The sequence below is a fragment of the Odocoileus virginianus genome, chromosome 2, assembly GCF_023699985.2.
Source record: "Odocoileus virginianus isolate 20LAN1187 ecotype Illinois chromosome 2, Ovbor_1.2, whole genome shotgun sequence".
In the NCBI taxonomy this organism is placed as follows: domain Eukaryota; kingdom Metazoa; phylum Chordata; class Mammalia; order Artiodactyla; family Cervidae; genus Odocoileus; species Odocoileus virginianus.
The window spans coordinates 198,628-219,517 of NC_069675.1; positions in this window are offsets into that span (position 1 = coordinate 198,628).

The window sequence follows — 20,890 nt, forward strand, 5'->3', positions numbered from 1 at the left end:
CAAAGCTAGTGAAATGTTGTTGCTGAATGAAAAGACGCCGGTATTCTCGGCCCCCGGAGGAGAAGAATTCAATCCGGGGCCAGAGACGAGGCTGGATCGCTCAGAGCTTTGGGGTAATAAAGTTTTATTGAAGTATAAAGGAGGTAGAGAAAGCTTCTGACATAAGCATCAGAAGGGGGCAGAGAAAGTACCTCCTTGCTAGTCTTCAGCTGGATGTTATAAGTCACTAGCATTCTGTTAATGAAAGAAAGGAGTGTCTTAAAACTCAGAATGACACCTGGCCCCGCATCCATAAGATGCATTTTGGGATAATCTTGGCACCAGATGATTCATCCTGGGCCATAAGCGATTGACTTGAATCTTGTAGAAGGGCAGATTACCATACAAATAGTTTCATTTACATAGATTAGGGGAACAATATCTGAGTATAACATACTGGTTTGTCAAGTAGGTTCTGAGCCATTAGGCGGAACCTACTTGAAGACAGAGTCTAGGGTAAATGCATAGCACACTAACATAGCTTAAGACAAACATATCCACAAGAAAAATGTATTGGTAAACTCAAGGTTTGAGAGTAGTTAGCTTCAGGTGAAACCAGGTGTCATGATGGCAACACAGTATTTTAAGAGAAACCTCCTTTTAAATTTGTATAGAGAAGGAAAAAAATATCACTAGTTTGTTTCCTCCTGCCACTTAAGAGAGATAAAAATGTCTGGCACTTGCAGCCTCTTTCTTTCATTTGGAGACCCCTGGCCTTCCTGCCTGTTACCCTCTCACTAGGTTCATTCTAGCTTCCATATATATGTGCTAATATATGATATTTGTTTTTCTCTTTCTGACTTACTTCACTCTGTGTAATAGGCTCTAGATTTATTCACCTCATTAAAATGGACTGAAGTGCACTCCTTTTTACAGCTGAGTAATATTCCAATGTATATATGTGCCACATCTTTTATATCCATTCATCTGTTGATGGATCTCTAGATTGCCTCCATGTCCTAGCTATTGTAAAGCCTGTCAAGAAGAACACTGGGGTGCATGTATTTGTCAACTATGATTTCCTCAGGATATATGCCCAGTAGTGGGATTTTTGTGTCATATGGTAGCTCTATTTTCAGTTGTTTTAAGGAACCTCTGTACTGTTCTCCATAGTGACTGTACCAATTTATAGTAACACCAACAGTGTAAGAGGGTTCCCATTTCTCCATATGCTCTTCAGAATTTATTGTTTGTAGATTTTTTTTATAAAGGTCATTCTGACTGGTGTGAGATGAAAGCTTATTGTAGGTTTGATTTGCATTTCTCTAATAATGGGATATGTTGAGCATTTTTTTCATGTGTTTATAAATGATCTGTATGTCTTCTTTTGAGAAATGTCTGTTTAGGTCTTCTGCCCACTTTTTGATTGGATTGTTAGTTTTTCTGGTATTGAGTTGCATGAGCTGACTGTATATTTTGGAGATTAATCTTTGTCAGTTCATTCATTTGCTATTATTTTCTCCCATTCTAAGGGTTTTCTTTTCACCTTGCTTATAGTTTCCTTCACTGTGCAAAAACTTTTCAGTTTAATTGTCTCATTTGTTTATTTTTGTTTTAATTTACATTACTCTAGGAAGTGAGCCAAAGAGGATCTTGCTGTGATTTACATCAAAGAGTGTTCTCAATATGTTTTCCTCTTAGAGTTTTATAGTTTTTGGTCCTACATTAAGGTCTTTAATCCATTTCTAGTTTATTTTTGTGTATGGTGTGAGGAAGTGTGCTAATCTCAGTCTTTTCCATGTAGCTATTCAGTATTCCCAGAAACACTGGGAAATGAAGAGACTGTTTTTTCCCCATTGTATATTCTTGCTTTCTTTGTCAAAGATAAGTTGCCCATAGATGTGTGGGCTTATCTCCAGGCTTTCTATTTTGTTCCATTGGTCTATATTTCTGTCTCTGTGCCAGTACCATACTGTCTTGATGACTGTCACTTTGTAGTATAGTCTGAAGTCAGGAAGACTGCTTCCTCCAGTTCCATTCTTCTTTCTCAACATTGCTTTGGCTATTAGTGGTCTTTTGTGTTTCCATACAAGTTGTGAAATTATTTGTCTTAGTTCTGAGAAAAAATGCTATTGGTAGTTTATAGGGATTGCACTGAATTTATAGCTTGCTTTGGAGAGTATATTAAAGCTACACAACATAAATGGATGTTGAATTTTGTCAAAAGCTTTTTCTGCATCTATTGAGATAATCACGTGGTTTTTATCTTTCAATTTGCTAATGTGGTTTTACATTGACAAATTGAAAGATAAAAACCATGTGATTATCTCAATAGATGCAGAAAAAGCCTTTGACAAAATTCAACATCCATTTACGATAAAAACTCTCCAGAAAGCAGGCATAGAAGGAACATACCTCAACATAATAAAAACTATATATGACAAACCCACAGCAAACATTACCCTCAATGATGAAAAATTGAAAGCATTTCCCCTAAAATCAGGAACAAGACAAGGGTGCCCACTCTCACCACTACTATTCAACATAGTTTTGGAAGTGTTGGCCACAGCAATCAGAGCAGAAAAAGAAATAAAAGGAATCCAGATAGGAAAAGAAGAAGCAAAACTCTCACTGCTTGCAGACGACATGATCCTCTACATAGGAAACCCTAAAGACTCTACCAGAAAATTACTACAGCTAATCAATGAATACAGTAATGTTGCAGGATATAAAATTAACACACAGAAATCTCTTGCATTCCTATACACTAACAATGAGAAAACAGAAAGAGAAATTAAGGAAACAATACCATTCACCATTGCAAAAAAAAAAAAAGAATAAAATACTTAGGGGTATATCTACCTAAAGAAACGAAAGATCTACATATAGAAAACTATAAAACACTGATGGAAGAAATCAAAGAGGACACAAATAGATGGAGAAATATACCGTGTTCATGGATTGGAAGAATCAATACAGTGAAAATGGCTATACTACCCAAAGCAATCTATAGATTCAATGCAATCCCTATCAAGCTACCAACAGTATTCTTCACAGAACTAAAACAAATAATTTCACAACTTGTATGGAAATACAAGAAACCTCGAATAGCCAGAGCAATCTTGAGAAAGAAGAATAGAACTGGAGGAATCAATCTGCCTGACTTCAGGCTCTACTACAAAGCCACAGTCATAAAGACAGTATGGTACTGGCACAAAGACAAAAATATAGATCAATGGAACAAAATAGAAAGCCCAGAGATAAATCCATGTACCTATGGACACATCTTTGACAAAGGAGGCAAGGATATAAATGGAAGAAAGACAACCTCTTTAACAAGTGGTGCTGGGAAAACTGGTCAACCACTTGTAAAATAATGAAACTAGAACACTTTCTAACACCATATACAAAATTAACTCAAAATGGATTAAAGATCTAAATGCAAGACCAGAAACTTAAAACTCCTAGAGGAAAACATAGGCGAAACACTCTCCGACATAAACCACAGCAGGATCCTCTATGACCCACCTCCAAGAATATTGAAAATAAAAGCAAAAATACATAAATGGGACCTAATTAAACTTAAAAGCTTTTGCACAACAAAGGAAACTATAAGCAAGGTGAAAAGACAACATTCAGAATCGGAGAAAATAATAGCAAATGAAGCAACAGACAAAGGATTAATCTCAAAAATATACAAGCAACTCCTGCAGCTCAATTCCAGAAAAATAAATGACCCAATCAAAAAATGCGCCAAAGAACTAAACAGACATTTCTCCAAAGAAGACAAACAGATGGCTAAAAAAACACATGAAAAGATGCTCAACATCACTCATTATCAGAGAAATGCAAATCAAACCCACAATGAGGTACCATTATACGCCAGTCAGGATGGCTGCTATCCAAAAGTCTACAAGCAATAAATGCTGGAGAGAGTGTGGAGAAAAGGGAACCCTCTTACACTGTTGGTGGGAATGCAAACTAGTATAGCCACTATGGAGAACAGTGTAGAGATTCCTTAAAAAACTGGAAATAGAACTGCCATATGACTCAGCAATCCCACTCCTGGGCATACACACCGAGGAAACCAGATCTGAAAGAGACACGTGCAGCCCAATGTTTATTGCAGCACTGTCTATAATAGCCAGGACATCGAAGCAACCTAGATGCCCATCAGCAGACTAATGGATAAGGAAGCTGTGGTACATATACACCATGGAATATTACTCAGCCATTAAAAAGAATTCATTTGAATCAGTTCTAATGAGATGGATGAAACTGGAGCCCATTATACAGAGTGAAGTAAGCCAGAAAGATAAAGACCAATACAGTATACTAACACATATATATGGAATTTTAAAAGGTGGTAACGATAACCCAATATGCAAAACAGAAAAAGAGACACAGGTACAGAACAGACTTTGGGACTCTGTGGGAAAAGGCGAGGGTGGGATGTTCTGAGAGAATAACATTGAAACAAGTATACTATCAAGGGTGAAACAGACCACCAGCCCAGGCTGGATGCATGAGACAAGTGCTCAGAGCTGGTGCACTGGGAAGACCCAGAGGGATGGGATGGGGAGGGAGGTGGAAGGGGGTTCAGGATGGGGAACACATGTAAATCCATGGCTGATTCATGTAAACGTATGGCAAAAACCACTACAATAATGTAAAGTAATTAGCCTCCAACTAATAAAAATAAATGGGGAAAAAAGGAAAAAATAAAAATAAAAAATTAAAGCTACACAACATATTAAAAAGCAGAAACATTAGTTTGCTGACAAAGGTCCGTCTAGTCAAAGCTATGGTTTTTCTAGTAGTCATATATGGATGTGAGAATTGGACTATAAAGAAAGCTGAGTGCCAAGGAATTGATGCTTTTGTACTGTGGTGTGGGAGAAGACTCTTGAGAGCCCCCTGGACTGCAAGGAGATCCTAAAGGAAATCAGTCCTGAATATTCATTGGAAGGACTGATGCCGAAGCTGAAACTCCAATACTTTGGCCACCTGATGCGAAGAACTGACTCATTGGAAAAGACCCTGATGCTGGGAAAGATTGAAGGCAGGAGGAGAAGGAGATGACAGAGGATGAGGTGGTTGAATCACATCAGGATGGCATCATCGACTCGATGGACATGAGTCTGAACAAGATCGAGGAATTGGTGATGGACAGGGAAGCCTGGCATGCTGCATTCCATGGGGTCGCAAAGAGTTGGACATGCCTGAGCTGCTGAACTTGGATAGTATAGCTGTTTTCACAATATTGTTTCTTTCATTCCAAGAACATGTTATATATTTCCATCTGTTTATGTTATCTTTGATTACTCTCATTAGTGCTTTAAGGTCTTCTGCATACAGATCTTTTGTATCTTTAGGTAAATTTATTCTACAATATTTTATTCCTTTTGTTGTCATGGTGAATGGGATTGTTTCCTTAATTGCCCCTTCTGATTTTTCATTGTTATTGCATAGAAATGTTAGGGATTTCTGTGTATTAATTTTATATCCTGTGACTTTACTATATTCATTGATTAGCTTTAATAATTTTCTTGTGGCATCCTTAGGGTTTTCCATGTATAGTATCATGTCCTCTGCAGAGACTGAGAATTTTACTTCTTCTTTTCCAATCTCGATTCCTTTTATTTCTTTATCTTCTCTGATTGCTGTGGCTAGGACTTTCTAAACTATGTTGATTAATAGTGGTGAGAATAAGCACCCTTGTCTTTTTCCTGATTTTAGAGAAAATGCTTTCAGGTTTTCACCATTGTTTGCTGTGGGTTTGTCATATATGGACTTTATTATGTTGAAGTATGTTCCTTCGATGCCTAATTTCTAGAGTAAAGTGAAGAGAAAGTTGTTCAGTCATGTCTGACTCTGTGCAACTCCATGGACTGTAGTCCATGGAATTCTCCAGGCCAGAATACTGGAGTGGGTAACCTTTCCCTTCTCCAGGGGATGTTCCCAACCCAGGGATCAAACTCAGGTCTCCCACATTGCAGGTGGATTCTTTACCAGCTGAGCCACAAGGGAAGCCCACTTTCTGGAGAGTTTTAATCAAAATTGAGTGCTGAATTTTGTCAAAAGGTTTTTCTGCATCTATTGAGATGATCATATGTTTTTTATCTTTCAGTTTGTTAATATGGTGGGTCATACTGATTGATTTGTGTATATTGAAGAATCTTTGCATCCCTGGGGTAAATCCCACTGATTATGATGTATAAACTTTTGAATGTGTTGTTGGATTCTGTTTGCTGGAGCTTTGTTGAGGATTTTTGCGTCTCTGTTCAACAGTGGTATCGACCTGTAATTTCTGGGTTAGACTGGTTTTGGCCTCAGCGTGATGGTGGCCTCATAGAACGAGTTTGAGCTTTCATTCCTTTGCAATTTTCTGGAGGAGTTTGAGCAGGATAGGTGTTAGCTCTTCTCTAAGCTTTTCAAAGAATTTGTCTGTGAAGCCATCTGGCCCTGAGCTTTTGTTTGTTGGAAGATTTTTTATTATAGTTTTGATTGTCATGCTTATGATTGGTCTGTTTGCATTTTCTACTTCTTCCTGGTTCAGTTTTGGAAGGTTATGCTTTTCTAAGAATTTCTCCATTTCTTCCAAGTTGTCCATTTTATTGGCATATAGTTACTCATAGTAGTCTCTTATGATCCTTTGCATTTTTGTGTTGTCTGTTATAACTTCTTTTTCATTTATAATTTTATTGATTTGAATCTTCTCCCTTTTTTTCTTGAGTCTCGTTAACAGTTTCTCAATTTTTTTTATCTTCTCAAAGAACGAGCTTTTAGTTTTACGGATCTTTGTTATTGTCTCCTTTATTTATTTATTTTTTTCATTTATTTTTGCTCTGATCTTTAGGATTTCTTTCCTCCTACTAACTTTGAGATGTTTTCTCTTTTTCTTGTAGCTGTAGATGTAAGATTATGTTGTGAATTTGTTGTTTCTCTTGCTTTTTGAGGGAGATCCATACACTGCGAGCAACCCCCACAAGTACCAGTGATATTTGTTTGCAGTGGTCCTCCCTCACCACAACACAACTGAACAAGTGAGCCTGAATAAGTGACCACCTTCACCCCCTTGGGTCAGGGTGGAAATTAGACACTGAAGAGACTTGCAAACAGAGGAAACTAAAATAAACAAAAAAGAGGGAACCACTCTGGAAGAGACAGGTGAAACTGATTAAAACCCTGTAGCTAACACTGACTAAGCATTGGAAGTGAAGAGGAACTAAAAAGCCTCTTGATGAAAGTGAAAGAGAGTGAAAAAGCTGACTTAAAGCTCAACATTCAGAAAACTAAGATCATGGCATCTGGTCCCATCACTTCATGGGAAATAAATGGGGAGACAGTGAAAACAGTGTCAGACTTCTTTTTTTTTTTTGAGCTCCAAAATCACTGCAGATGGTGATTGCAGCCATGTAATTAAAAGACGCTGACTCCTTGGAAGGAAAGTTATGACCAACCTAGATAGCATATTTTCAAGCAGAGACATTACTTTGCCAACAAAGGTCCGTCTGGTCAAGGCTATGGCTTTTCCAGTGGTCATGTATGGATGTGAGAGTTGGACTGTGAAGAAAGCTGAGCACCGAAAAATTGATGGTTTTGAACTGTGGTGTTGGAGAAGACTCTTGAGAGTCCCTTGGACTGCAAGGAGATCCAACCAGTCCATCCTGAAGGAGACCAGTCCTGGGTGTTCATTGGAAGGACTGATGCTGAAGCTGAAACTCCAATACTTTGGCCACCTCATGCGAAGAGTTTACTCACTGGAAAAGACCCTGATGCTGGGAGGGGTTGGGGGCAGGAGGAAAAGGGGACGACAGAGGATGAGATGGGTGGAAGGCAACACCGACTCAATGGACATGGGTTTGAGTAAACTCTGGGAGTTGGTGATGGACAGGGAGGCCTGGTGTGCTGCGATTCATGGGGTCACAAAGAGTCAGACACGACTGAGCGACTGAACTGAACTGAAGCATTGGAAGGGGCCTATAGACCTTGAGAAGTGCAAACTGGAACAAGGAACTATCTGAAACTGAACTTGACCCCACACTGCCCACAACAGCTCCAGAGAAATTCCTAGATATATTTTAACAATTATCACTTTTTAATATTTTTAAATTTAAATATTTAAATGTTGATTTAAAGTTCTTTATTACTCCTTTAATTTTCATTTTTATAACCTACTATTACCTTGCCAAAAAAAAGACCCTATTTTTAAAGCAAGTTTCACATATTTTTAAATAATTTTTGTGATTGATTTTGTTTTGTATTTTTAGTGTTGTATTTTTGAGAGTCTAACCTCTACTCTAGATTTTTAATCTTTGCTTTTAAGTATTTGTTATCAATTTTGTATGTTTAAGAATCTAATCTTCAGTATCTATTTTCATTTAGGGGTGTGCTTACCGGCTGGATTGCTCTCTCCTCTTTTGACTCTCCCTTTTCTTCCCCATATCCCCGTATCTTCTCCTCTATATCCTCCCTCCCTCTTCTCTTCTCTACTTACCTCTGTGAATCTCTCTGGGTGTTCCGCGCTGTGGAGAACACTTAGGGAACTGATTACTGGCTAGCTTGCTCTCTCCCCTTTGATTCCCCCTCCTCTCCTCCTGGTCACCTCTGTCTCCCTCCTCCCTCTTCTCCTCCCCGTGTAACTCTGTGACCCTCTCTGGGTGTCCCTCACTGTGGAGAGCACGTAGGGAACTGATCACAGGCTAGACTGCTCTGTCCCCTTTTGACTCTCACCCTTTTCAGTTGGTGATGGACGGGGAAGCCCGGCATGCTGGTGTCCATGGGGCTGCAAAGAGTCAGACATGACTAAGCAACTGAACTAAACTGAACTGAACTATGATCATGGCCTCAGCCCCATCAATTCATGGCAAATAGAGGGGGAAAATGTGGAAGCAGTGACAGATTTCCTCTTCTTGGGCTCTAAAATCACTGCAAATGGTGACTGCAGCCACAAAATCAGAAGACACTTGCTTCTTGGCAGGAAAGGACGTGAAGTCACTCAGTCGTGCCCAATTCTTTTGGACCCCATGGACTGTAACCTACCAGGCTCCTCTGTCCATGGGATTTTCCAGGCAAGAGCACTGGAGTGGGTTGCCATTTCCTTCTCCAGGGGATCTTCCCGACCTAGGGCTCAAACCCAGGTCTCCTGCATTGCAGGCAGACACTTCACCGTCTGAGCCACCAGGGAAGGAAAGTTATGACAAACCTAGACAGCATATTGAAAAGCAGAGACATTGCTCTGCTGACAAATGTCCTTATAGTCAAAGCTATGGTTTTCCCAGCGATCATGTATGGTTGTGAGAGCTGGCTCATAAAGAAGGCGGAGTGCCCAAGAATTGATGCTTTCTGACTGTGGGGCTCCTGAGAGTCCCTTGGACAGTAAGGAGATCAAACCAGTCATTCTTAAGAGAAATAAACCCTAAATACTTGTTGGAAGGACTGGTGTTGAAGCTGAAACTCCAGTCGTTTGGCCATCTGATGTCAAGAGCCGACTCATTTGGTAAAGTCCCTGATGCTGGGAAAGATTGAGGGCAGAGAAGAAGAGGGCATCAGAAGATCAGATGGCTGGATGCCATCATTGATGTAATGGACATAAACTTGGGCAAACTTTGGGAGATGGTGAGGGACAGGAAGGCCTAGCATGCTGCAGTCCATGGGGTTGCAAAGAGTCGAACATGATTGGGTGACTGAACAACAAAAACAACAACAGCACGTGTTTTCAGTAGAAGTTATGAAGAATAGGAAAAAAAAAAAAAAAAGATACATGATCAGCGTTTCCCGACTTGGATTTGGCTTTTTGCTTGGGTTCAGTGCCGGGAGCCATTATGGCAGGTCCCGCCCATGACGAGTTCATGAAGAAAATACTAGGCAGGCAAGGCGATCCGGGACCCCATCCATGACGAGGTCATGAGGAAAAAACCTGACAGGCAAGGCCGTCTAGGATAAGGGACCCTCCAGGTTGGCCTCGGCCTCTAGCCCACCCTGTATCCTCCCCCCTTTTCTGCTGTTGTTCTTGTTCACCCTGCTGCGGATTCTTTTGTTGCCTGCCAAGAGCGCTCCTGCTCCTCTTTCACTGAATAAAGACCAACTTAAAACCCTAATTAATAAATCTCCTGGACCCTGCTATCCTATGAAGGGGACAGGGATGAAGGAAATGCTTCAGTTCAAACCCTTTTACTGGCATTCTGGCTTGTTTGATAAATGTGCGCTCCCATTGCAAAAAATGCTCATAACTGTTCTAAACATCCTAAGCACAGTACGCTAACAAAAGAAATTTTAAGCATAGGTCCCTCCGCGGGGTGAGAAAAGCCCCACAAATATTATAGCCACAAATGTGCCTAATAGAAAATAGTTTAGATAGAGATTAGCTGGTGACTTCTTGCAGGTAATTAACTTTTACTCTAAGAGCCTGTTTTGTGCCATATCTGCTGTTTTTTCAGTCCTTCGCATTTCTGTTCTGTAAGAATGTAATCCTATCTAGTTCCCATAGAGATGATGCCTATTAGAAAGAAAATAGATTAATTATAAGAAAAACAGGGTCTGCTACTGAAGTTGCTTAAGTCACACCAGGTGCAAGCCATAAATTGTCAACAGGCCTGAAAGCCAAAAGATATTATACATAGAGATTAACCATTAAAAAGGCCCTAAGAGGCACAGAACCCTTTGGGGGGTGAGGAAACCCTATTAAAAAATATAAAACATATTGTTTTAAAAGTGGTTATTGGATCAACATTTGATTGATGTTAATGTGCTGAGGTTGTGCAGTGAAAACTATTGTTAATATAGTTGGAGATCTAAAAAAATAAGAGTTTAGCCCTAGTGTAAAAACAATAAGATAATTGTTAATTTTAACCAAGAGTGCTAAACAGGGGCTGCCTCACCAGAGCCACAGAGTCTTTGTGTGTTAAACTTTTTAGATAAATTTAGCTGAGAACTTCTGCAAAAAAGACTGACTTTTATGTTAACAGGATTGTATTTCTATTATGTTGCAACTTGCTGTACCATGAGACTACCAATTTTCTGTTTTCTGCTAACCTCAAGGCCAGAAGATAATATACAAAACATCTATGGGAAAAGACTCTCATAAACAAAAAATATACAGAGCACACCTGGTTTCATGAAGGACAAGCTGATATAGTGTTAAACTAAGTCTGTATGCTTATCTGCCCCTTAGAAATGTACCAACTTAGGGTACAAAGGCTACGGTGAAAAATAAAGCAACTGCCAGACTCTGCTGCACATTCCTGGTCTGGTCTCTTTCTTCTCTCTCTCTCTCTCCCCCTAGCAGACTTGGCCCTATCAAGGCCTGTCCTACGTGTCTCTCTCTCGCCGATGCCATTCATCCTGAGGGTTCCCCTGGATCCTGCTGGGGCTGGACCCCGGCAGTTCAGAGAAAAGTTTTCTTGGAATGCATTTTTGATAACAGATTATACGGGTTTCTTTGTCTTGAGTGATTTATATTTGCTTTTGAGATCTCTGGTTACTTTGATTAAAGAATAAGCATTATCCAGGCCTCTTTGTCAATTGAACAGAATTTTAACCATGACTTTGAAGTCTTTTGTCATTTGTAGATACTTTTGTACTCTGATACTGTATAAAAGGGTTTAATTATCAAGGAGATTCAAAGGAATCTTGTGGAAGCAGTTGCAGGAGTTCCACATAACTGCTGTGATAACTGTGTGAGGATTCCAGCCCATACAGATTAAAACAAGGCTGTCCTGACCCTAGGGCCCTAACCAACTATCCTGAGATTTTTGCTCCATGATAGGCAGGGTCGATGCCCCACTCAACCTTAAAGCAATTATAGAATGAAGACCTTAGCCTCTCTGCTCCCCATAAGAATATGGGAATAAAATCTGAGGGGGAAATGAAACAGAAAGAAAGGGGACAGGGCACAGTCTTTGAAAGAATGACATAATCCAAGGACATGACACAGGCTGAATATAAGTAAATAGGTCCAGGATGGTGGACTAGTCAATTTCCATTAGACCTTGAGCCTTGAGGAAGCTAAGTGATACACCCACAAGTGGGTGGAGGCCCAATTAAATGTAAAGAAACTTTTAGAAATGTTTAGGATCTCTCCAGATGTTTTAAAACTTGAAAGTTAAAATTATGCTGAAATAAGTTTACTGTTGAAAGGTTTGTGGAAAACGAACCCCAGAAACGGTTTTGTACGTGATCAGTCACGATTAACTAAGCCTAAAGTTTAATTCAGTAAATGAACCTTTAAAGTAACCTGGTGCAAAATGTAAAATCGGTTTTTAGCTCTGTTAAAACAGATAAGTCTTCTGAAGATGCTAGATTGCCTTCAATCAGTTCAGTTCAGTTCAGTCACTCAGTCATGTCTGACTCTTTGTGACCCCATGAATCACAGCACGCCAGGCCTCCCTGTCCATCACCAACTCCCGGAGTCTACACAAACTCATGTCCATCGAATCGGTGATACCATCCAGCCATCTCATCCTCTGTCATCCCCTTTTGCTCCTGCCCCCAACCCCTCCCAGCATCAGGGTCTTTTCCAGTGAGTAAACTCTTCGCATGAGGTGGCCAAAGTATTGGAGTTTCAGCTTCAGCATCACTCCTTCCAATGAACACCCAGGACTGATCTCCTGTAGGATGGACTGGTTGGATCTCCTTGCAGTCCAAGGGGCTCTCAAGAGTCTTCTCAAACACCACAGTTCAAAACCATCAATTTTTCGGCGCTCAGCTTTCTTCACAGTCCAACTCTCACATCCATACATGACCACTTGAAAAACCATAGCCTTAACTAGATGGACCTTTGTTGGCAAAGTAATGTCTCTTTTTAATATGCTATCTAGGTTGGCCATAACTTTCCTTCCAAGGAGTAAGCATCCTTTAATTTCATGGCTGCAATCACTATCTGCAGTGATTTTGGAGCTCAAAAAAAAAAAAATGAAGTCTGACACTGTTTCCACTGTCTCCCCATCTATTTCCCATGAAGTGATGGGACCAGATGCCATGATCTTAGTTTTCTGAATGTTGAGCTTTAAGCCAACTTTTTCACTCTCTTTCACTTTCATCAAGAGGCTTTTCAGTTCCTCTTCACTCGCTGCCATAAGGGTGGTGTCATCTGCATATCTGAGGTTATTGATATTTCTCCCGGCAATCTTGATTCCAGCTTGTGCTTCTTCCAGCCCAGCGTTTCTCATGATGTACTCTGCATATGATTTAAATAAGCAGAATGACAATATACAGCTTTGACGTACTCCTTTTCCTATTTGGAACCAGTCTGTTCTTCCATATCCAGTTCTAACTGTTGCTTCCTGACCTGCATACATGTTTCTCAAGAGGCAGGTCAGGTGGTCTGGTATTCCCATCTCTTTCAGAATTTTCCACAGTTTGTTATGATCCCCACAGTCAAAGGCTTTGGCATAATCAATAAAGCAAAAATAGATGTTTTTCTGGAACATTCTTGCTTTTTCAATGATCCAGCAGATGTTGGCAATTTGATCTCTGGTTCCTCTGCCTTTTCTAAAACCACTTTGAATATCTGGAAGTTCACGATTCACATATTGCTGAAGCCTGGCTTGGAGAATTTTAAGCATTACTTTACTAGCCTGTGAGATGAGTGCAATTGTGTGGTAGTTTGAGCATTCTTTGGCGTTGCCTTTCTTAGGGATTGGAATGAAAACTGACCTTTTCCAAAAACAGTGTGGAGATTTCTTAAAAAGCTGGAAATAGAACTGCCATATGACCCAGCAATCCCACTTCTGGGCATACACACTAAGGAAACCAGATCTGAAAGAGACACGTGCACCCCAATGTTCATCGCAGCACTGTTTATAATAGCCAGGACATGGAAGCAACCCAGATGCCCACCAGCAGACGAATGGATGAGGAAGCTGTGGTACATACACACCATGGAATATTACTCAGCCATTAAAAAGAATTCATTTGAATCAGTTCTAATGAGATGGATGAAACTGGAGCCCATTATACAGAGCGAAGTAAGCCAGAAAGATAAAGACCATTACAGTATACTAACACATATATATGGACTTTAGAAAGATGGTAACGATAAGCCTATATGCAAAACAGAAAAAGAGACTCAGATGTATAGAACAGACTTGTGGACTCTGGGAGAAGGCGAGGGTGGGATGTTTCAAGTGAACAGCATTGAAACATGTATATTATCTAGGGTGAAATAGATAACCAGCCCAGGTTGAGTACATGAGACAAGTGCTCGGGCCTGGTGCACTGGGAAGACCCAGAGGGATCGGGTGGAGAGGGAGGTGGGAGGGGGGACTGGGATGGGGAATACATGTAAATCCATGGCTAATTCATTTCAATGTATAACAAAAACTACTGTAATGATGTAAAGTAATTAGCCTCCAACTAATAAAAAAAAAAAAGAAAGAAAACTGACCTTTTCCAGTTCTGTGGCCAGTGCTGAGTTTTCCAAATTTGCTGGCATATTGAGTGCAGCACTTTCACAGCATCACCTTTCAGGATTTGAAATAGCTCAACTGGAATTCCATCACATCCACTAGCTTTGTTTGTAGTGATGCTTTCTAAGGCCACCTGACTTCACATTCCAGGATGTCTGGCACTAGGTGAGTGATCACACCACTGTGATTATCTGGGTCGTGAAGATCTTTTTTGTGCAGTTCTTCTGTGTATTCTTGCCACCTCTTCTTAATATCTTCTGCTTCTGTTAGGTCCATACAATTTCTGTCCTTTATCGAACTCATCTTAGCGTGAAATGTTCCCTTGGTATCTCTAATTTTCTTGAGGAGATCTCTAGTCTTACCCATTCTGTTGTTTTCCTCTATTTCTTTGAATTGACCGCTGAGGAAGGCTTTCTTATCTCTCCTGGCTATTCTTTGGACTCTGCTTTCAAATGGGAATATCTTTCCTTTTCTTCTTTGCCTTTTGCTTCTCTTCTTTTCACAGCTATTTGTAAGGCCTCCTCAGACAACCATTTTGCCTTTTTGCATTTCTTTTCCGTGGGGATGGTCTTGATCCCTGTCTCCTGTACAATGTCACGAACCTCCGTCCATAGATCATTAGGCTCTCTGTCTATCAGATCTAGTCCCTTAAATCTATTTCTTACTTCCACTGTATAATCATAAGGGATATGATTTAGGTCATACCTGAATGGTATAATGGTTTTCCCTACTTTCTTCAGTTTAAGTCTGAATTTGGCAATAACGAGTTCATGATCTGAGCCGCAGTCAGCTCCCAGTCTTGTTTTTGCTGACTTTATAGAGCTTCTCCATCTTTGGCTGCAAAGAATATAATCAATACGATTTCTGTGTCGACCATCTGGTGATGTCCATGTGTAGAGTCTTCTCTTGTGTTGTTGGAAGAGGGTGTTTGCTATGACCAGTGTGTTCTCTTGGCAAAACTCTATTAGGCTGTGCCCTGCTTCATTCTGTACTCTAAAGCCAAATTTGCCTGTTACTTCAGGTGTTTCTTGACTTCCTACTTTTGCATTCCAGTCCCCTATAATGAGAAGGACATCTTTTTTGGGTGTTAGTTCTAAAAGGTATTGTAGGTCTTCATAGAACCGTTCAACTTCAGCTTCTTCAGGGTTACTGCCTTGGATTACCGTGATATTGAATGGTTTGCCTTGGAAACGAACAGAGATCATTCTGTCGTTTTTGAGATTGCATCCAAGTACTGCATTTGGGAGATCCAACCAGTCCATCCTAGAGGAGATCAGTCCTGGGTGTTCATTGGAAGGACTGATGCTGAAGCTGAAACTCCAGTACTTTGGCCACCTCATGTGAAGAGTTGATTCATTGGAAAAGACCCTGATGCTGGGAGCGATTGGGGGCAGGAGGAAAAGGGGACGACAGAGGATGAGATGGCTGGATGGCATCACTGATTCGATGGGCATGAGTTTGAGTAAACTCCGGGAGTTGGTGATGGACAGGGAGGCCTGGCGTGCTGTGATTCATGGGGTCACAAAGAGTCAGACACGACTGAGCGACTAAACTGACTGACTGACTGCATTTTGGTCTCTTTTATTGACCATGATGGCTACTCCATTTCTTCTAATGGATTCCTGCCCACAGTAGTAGATATAATGGTCATCTGAGTTAAATTCACCCAATTCCTAGAATGTCGACATTCACTCTTGCCATCTCCTGTTTGACCACTTCCAATTTGCCTTGATTCATGGACCTAACATTCCAGGTTCCTATGCAGTATTGCTCTTTACAGCATCGGACCTTGCTTCTATTACCAGTCACATCCACAACTGGGTATTGTTTTTGCTTTGGCTCCATCCCTTCATTCTTTCTGGAGTTATTTCTCCACTGATCTCCTTTAGCATATTGGTAATATTAGCATCTTACCCAAGTAAGACGGTAGGTGTTGCAAGAGGGCATCAAAGGGCAGACAGACTGAAACCATAATCACAGAAAACTAGCCAGTCTGATCACAGGACCACATTAGTGTCTAACTCAGTGAAACTAAGCCATGCCGTGTGGGGCCACTCAAGACGCTCGGGTCATGGTGGAGAGGTCTGACAAAATGTGGCCCACTGGAGAAGGGAATGGCAAACCACTTCAGAATTCTTGCCTTGAGAACCCCATGAACAGTAGGAAAAGACAAATTGATAGGATACTGAAAGAAGAACTGCCCAGCTCGGTAGGTGCCCAATATGCTAATTTTAGTAAAGTTCCTTTGAACTCTAACTAACCTTAGGGTGTTTCAAAGGGTCCCTGAGGGGCCCCCGTCAGGAGATGTTAAACTAATCAGTTTTATTTGGTATGTTAAACTGTAAGGGAAGTTTAACATAAATAAGTTTAACAATTATTACTGAAAGATAATAAACTCTAAATTATATGGTAAATGGTACTGATATTCTAGAGATTATATGGAGGTTCTAAGTATCTGATATGTCCTGATAAAATATTATTGGTCCTAATTTTGTTGTAGCCATGCGTTCTGGGAAACAAACTCACTCAGAAGGACAATGCCGATCGTGGAAGTGCAGTTTATTATACCAGCGGGCCCAAGGCGGAGTCTGCTCTTAGCCAAGGACTCTGACCAGTTTTTGTAAAAACCTTATATACCCTAAGTTTTCATGCTCAAACCCACATCCCCAAATTCTCTGAAACTAGTCTGAACAAAAGAAAAGGAAGATACAATCAAAGTTAACCCGTGATTTGTATGCCTTAATCCCGTGATTCATATGCCTTAATCCTAGGTAGTTAACAGTGGACAATTATCAATAGGCCTGTGGTCATAACCCAATAAGCATAATAGAATTTGTGATTCTATTTGGTTACACATAAATTAGGATATTCTTTTAGGCAATGGAAAGTCTAGGTACAAGCCCTGGGGCTCTTCCATCTGGGGTTGGGGGAGGAGGGGGGTGGTCTGGTTTTCCAGTCATTTCCATAGATACTGGGCATATAGCTCAAAAGGCACAGTGGCCCAAGATGGAGTCCTGCTTTCAAGATGGAGCCTGTTCTGTTTCCTCCTTCAATTTTAGTTATGAAGGTATTGTATGTCACAGCAGAGATGAGATATAAACTTGCCTTCTGTAAGTCTTTTGTTAATTTTAGTTATGAAGGTGTTTTATGTCACAGCGGTGATGAGATTTAAACTTACCTTCTTTAAGTATTAATTTTAGTTATGAAGATATTGTGTGTCACAGCAGTGATGAGATCTAAACTTCCTTAAGTCTTTTGTTAATATACACAGTGATAGTTTCACTCTAAGGCCTTAGCAAAATGTTTCCTCTTCAAGATTTATGAAAAGGACTTTACAAGTTTCTGACTTTCAGAACATAATACTGATTTGAGTAAAAAAAAACCTGAAGAATTACATTGAGAAACCTGAGGACTTCATAAAACTCTTAACAAAAAGGATTAGTTACATAGAACTGAGTAAACTGGTAAGTATGGTTGTAATTTTATGGTTTCTATCTGAAAGAATCATTGGTTTCAATCTGTGTTTTCTAGGTGTAAGAAAAACCTCTCCTTCAATTAACTATGACTTGCAATAAATAGTTTCATAGATTTATGCCTTTTGGAACATTTATCTTTTTCTCTCTACCTGGTTGATCCTGCCAGTAACATATGCTTGTTTCAAAGATTAAGCTGTGCATAATGTGCAGATAGCTCATTAAATCAGTTATGGCTCCTTTGGCCACTCTATTATTATAACTGGATTATAACTAGTTATACTAATCATTAGTCAAATTTGTTTTCTGTTTTCAAATCATGCTTTGTGTCTATGCTGCTGCTCTATGTCACTGTCTGCATTACTTATATCCTGTCTAATTTGTAAGATTGTTGTCTCTTACAGTAACCAGTGTATAAATCAGGCCTCCAACAAATCTTCTATTGCTAAACATTTTAGAAGAAATAGTTGTAATAGTGTGGTTCTAGATATGGGAAGAAGCCTGAGGGAAAACGTCTCCTGGATTATAGTTAGACAGAATCCAGAGAATTTAATTATTGATGGGGTCTGGTCCAAAACTTATCACCTGGAGTGAAAAAATCAAGAATTTTTTTTACTCTACTGGGATGAGCCTACCAGTGCCTTGGGAGAGAATTTGATCATGAAATGTTTCCCAGTAATGGTCATTCATGAGCTAGAGGGGAAAGCCTGAGAAATGGAATCAGCAATTGCAGCTATTCAGTGTGAGCTAGTGTGTCCTTGTTGCAAAAACCAATAATCGAGAAACCAAGCACCACAATCCAAGAGTTGGAGAACTCAGGTTTATTACGCTGGTGAGCCCAGAGGAGTTAACACTCCAAGCTCTGAGACCCGAACAAGGGGGTTGTAGAGCTTTAATAAACAGACTATAGTGGGCAACACTAGCTGTTAATCAGTTCAGTCCAGTCTCTCAGTCGTGTCTGACTCTGTGACCCCATGAACTGCAGCACGACAGGGTTCCCTGTCCATCACCAACTCCCAGAGCTTACTCAAACTCATGTCCATCAAGTCAGTGATGCCATCTAACCATCTCATCCTCTGTTGTCCCCTTCTCCTCCCACCTTCAATCTTTCCTAACGTCAGGGTCTTTTCCAATGAGTCAGTTCTTCGCATCAGGTGGCCAAAGTATTGGAGTTTCAGCATCAGTCCTTCCAATGAATATTCAGGACTGATTTCCTTTAGAATGGAGTTGTTGGATCTCCTTGCAGTCCAAGAGACTCTCAAGAGTCTTCTCCAACACCACAGTTCAAAAGCATCAATTCTTCAGTGCTCAGCTTTATAGCCCAACTCTCACATCCATACATGACTGGAAAAACCATAGCTTTGACTAGACAGAGCTTTGTTGGTAAAGTAATATCTCTGCTTTTTAATATGCAGTCTATGTTGGTCATAACTTTCTTTCCAAGGAGCAAGCATCTTAATTTTATGGCTGCAGTCATCATCTGCAGTGATTTTGGAGCCCAAAAAAAGAGTCTGTCACTGTTTCCATTGTTTCCCCATCTATTTACCATGAAGTGATGGGACTAGATGCCATGATCTTAGTTTTCTGAATGTTGACCTTTAAGCCAACTTTTTCAATCTCCTCTTTCACTTTCATCAAGAAGCTCTTTAGTTCTTCACTTTCTGCCATAAAGGTGGTGTCATCTGTATATCTGAGGTTATTGATATTTCTCCCGGCAATCTTGATTCCAGCTTGTGCTTCTTCCAGCCCAGGGTTTCTCATGATGTACTCTGCATATAAGTGAAATAAGCAGGGTGACAATATACAGCCTTGACATACTCTTTTTCCTATTTGGAACCAGTCTGTTCTTCCATGTCCAGTTCTAACTGTTGCTTCCTGACCTGCATACAGATTTCTCAAGAGGCAGGTCAGGTGGTCTGGTATTCCCATCTCTTTCAGAATTTTCCACAGTTTGTTATGATCCCCACAGTCAAAGGCTTTGGCATAGTCAATAAAGCAGAAATAGATGTTTTTCTGGAACTCTCTTGCTTTTTCAATGATCCAGCGGATGTTGGCAATTTGATCTCTGGTTCCTCTGCCTTTTCTAAATCCAGCTTGAGCATCTATCTGGAAGTTCATGGTTCATGTACTATTGGAGCCTGGCTTGGAGAATTTTGAGCATAACTTTCCCATGAATAGAAAAGTGCTAAATTTTTTAACTTGAGAGACTGCCTTTATGTTTGAAGTTAAATATTTCTAAGTCTACAAGTGTAAAGTAGAAACTTTTCCAAGAGGAACAAAGGAAAACAAGTCTCAACATTTAAAAACACCAGCACTGATGACAGGCACTCCCATCTGACAAGCAAAATGGCCCCCCTTCTCCCACAAGATGGTGGGATGGCCACTGAAAGTTTCCTCACTTCCCCCCTCATCTCTGATCCATAAAAGAACCTGGCCATCAGGCCCTGACAAGACGGTTATTTCGAGGCACTAGCCTGCCATCTTCTTGGCCAGCGGGCTCCTCTATTAAAGTCTCTTCCTTGCCTCAACCCCAATTCATTGGCCTGTCTTGCAGTGAGTAGAGCAAGCCAGGACTCAGTTACAGAAGTTGTACTGCACTGTATGTCGGGTGCATGCGCCTTTTCATCTGTGGTTTTCTCGGCATATAGGCCAAGGTGTGGGAATGTCAGATCCTAGTTTTGATCTCTCTGAGAGTTTTTTTTCAGGCATTCAGAGGCTGTCCATTATGTTGACTGTTGCCAGTGTATATTCCCACAGACAGCTTGGGGGCATTCTTTTTCCTCCAGGCTCCCACCTGCGTTTATTGTTTGTAGATTTGTGCTGATAGTGATTGTGACTGATGGGATTTATTTCCCATTGTTTTGACTGGCATTCAGGCAGGAATTCGGGATCCTTAGTTAGCATCTTGTCCTGTTGTGAAGGTTGGGGGTTTTTTTTCCCCTTAAAGGGTATCAGGACACTTTAACTTTGACAACTGGGTTCCTGAAACTCAGATGTGTTTGGAATTTATTTCCCCAATACACACCC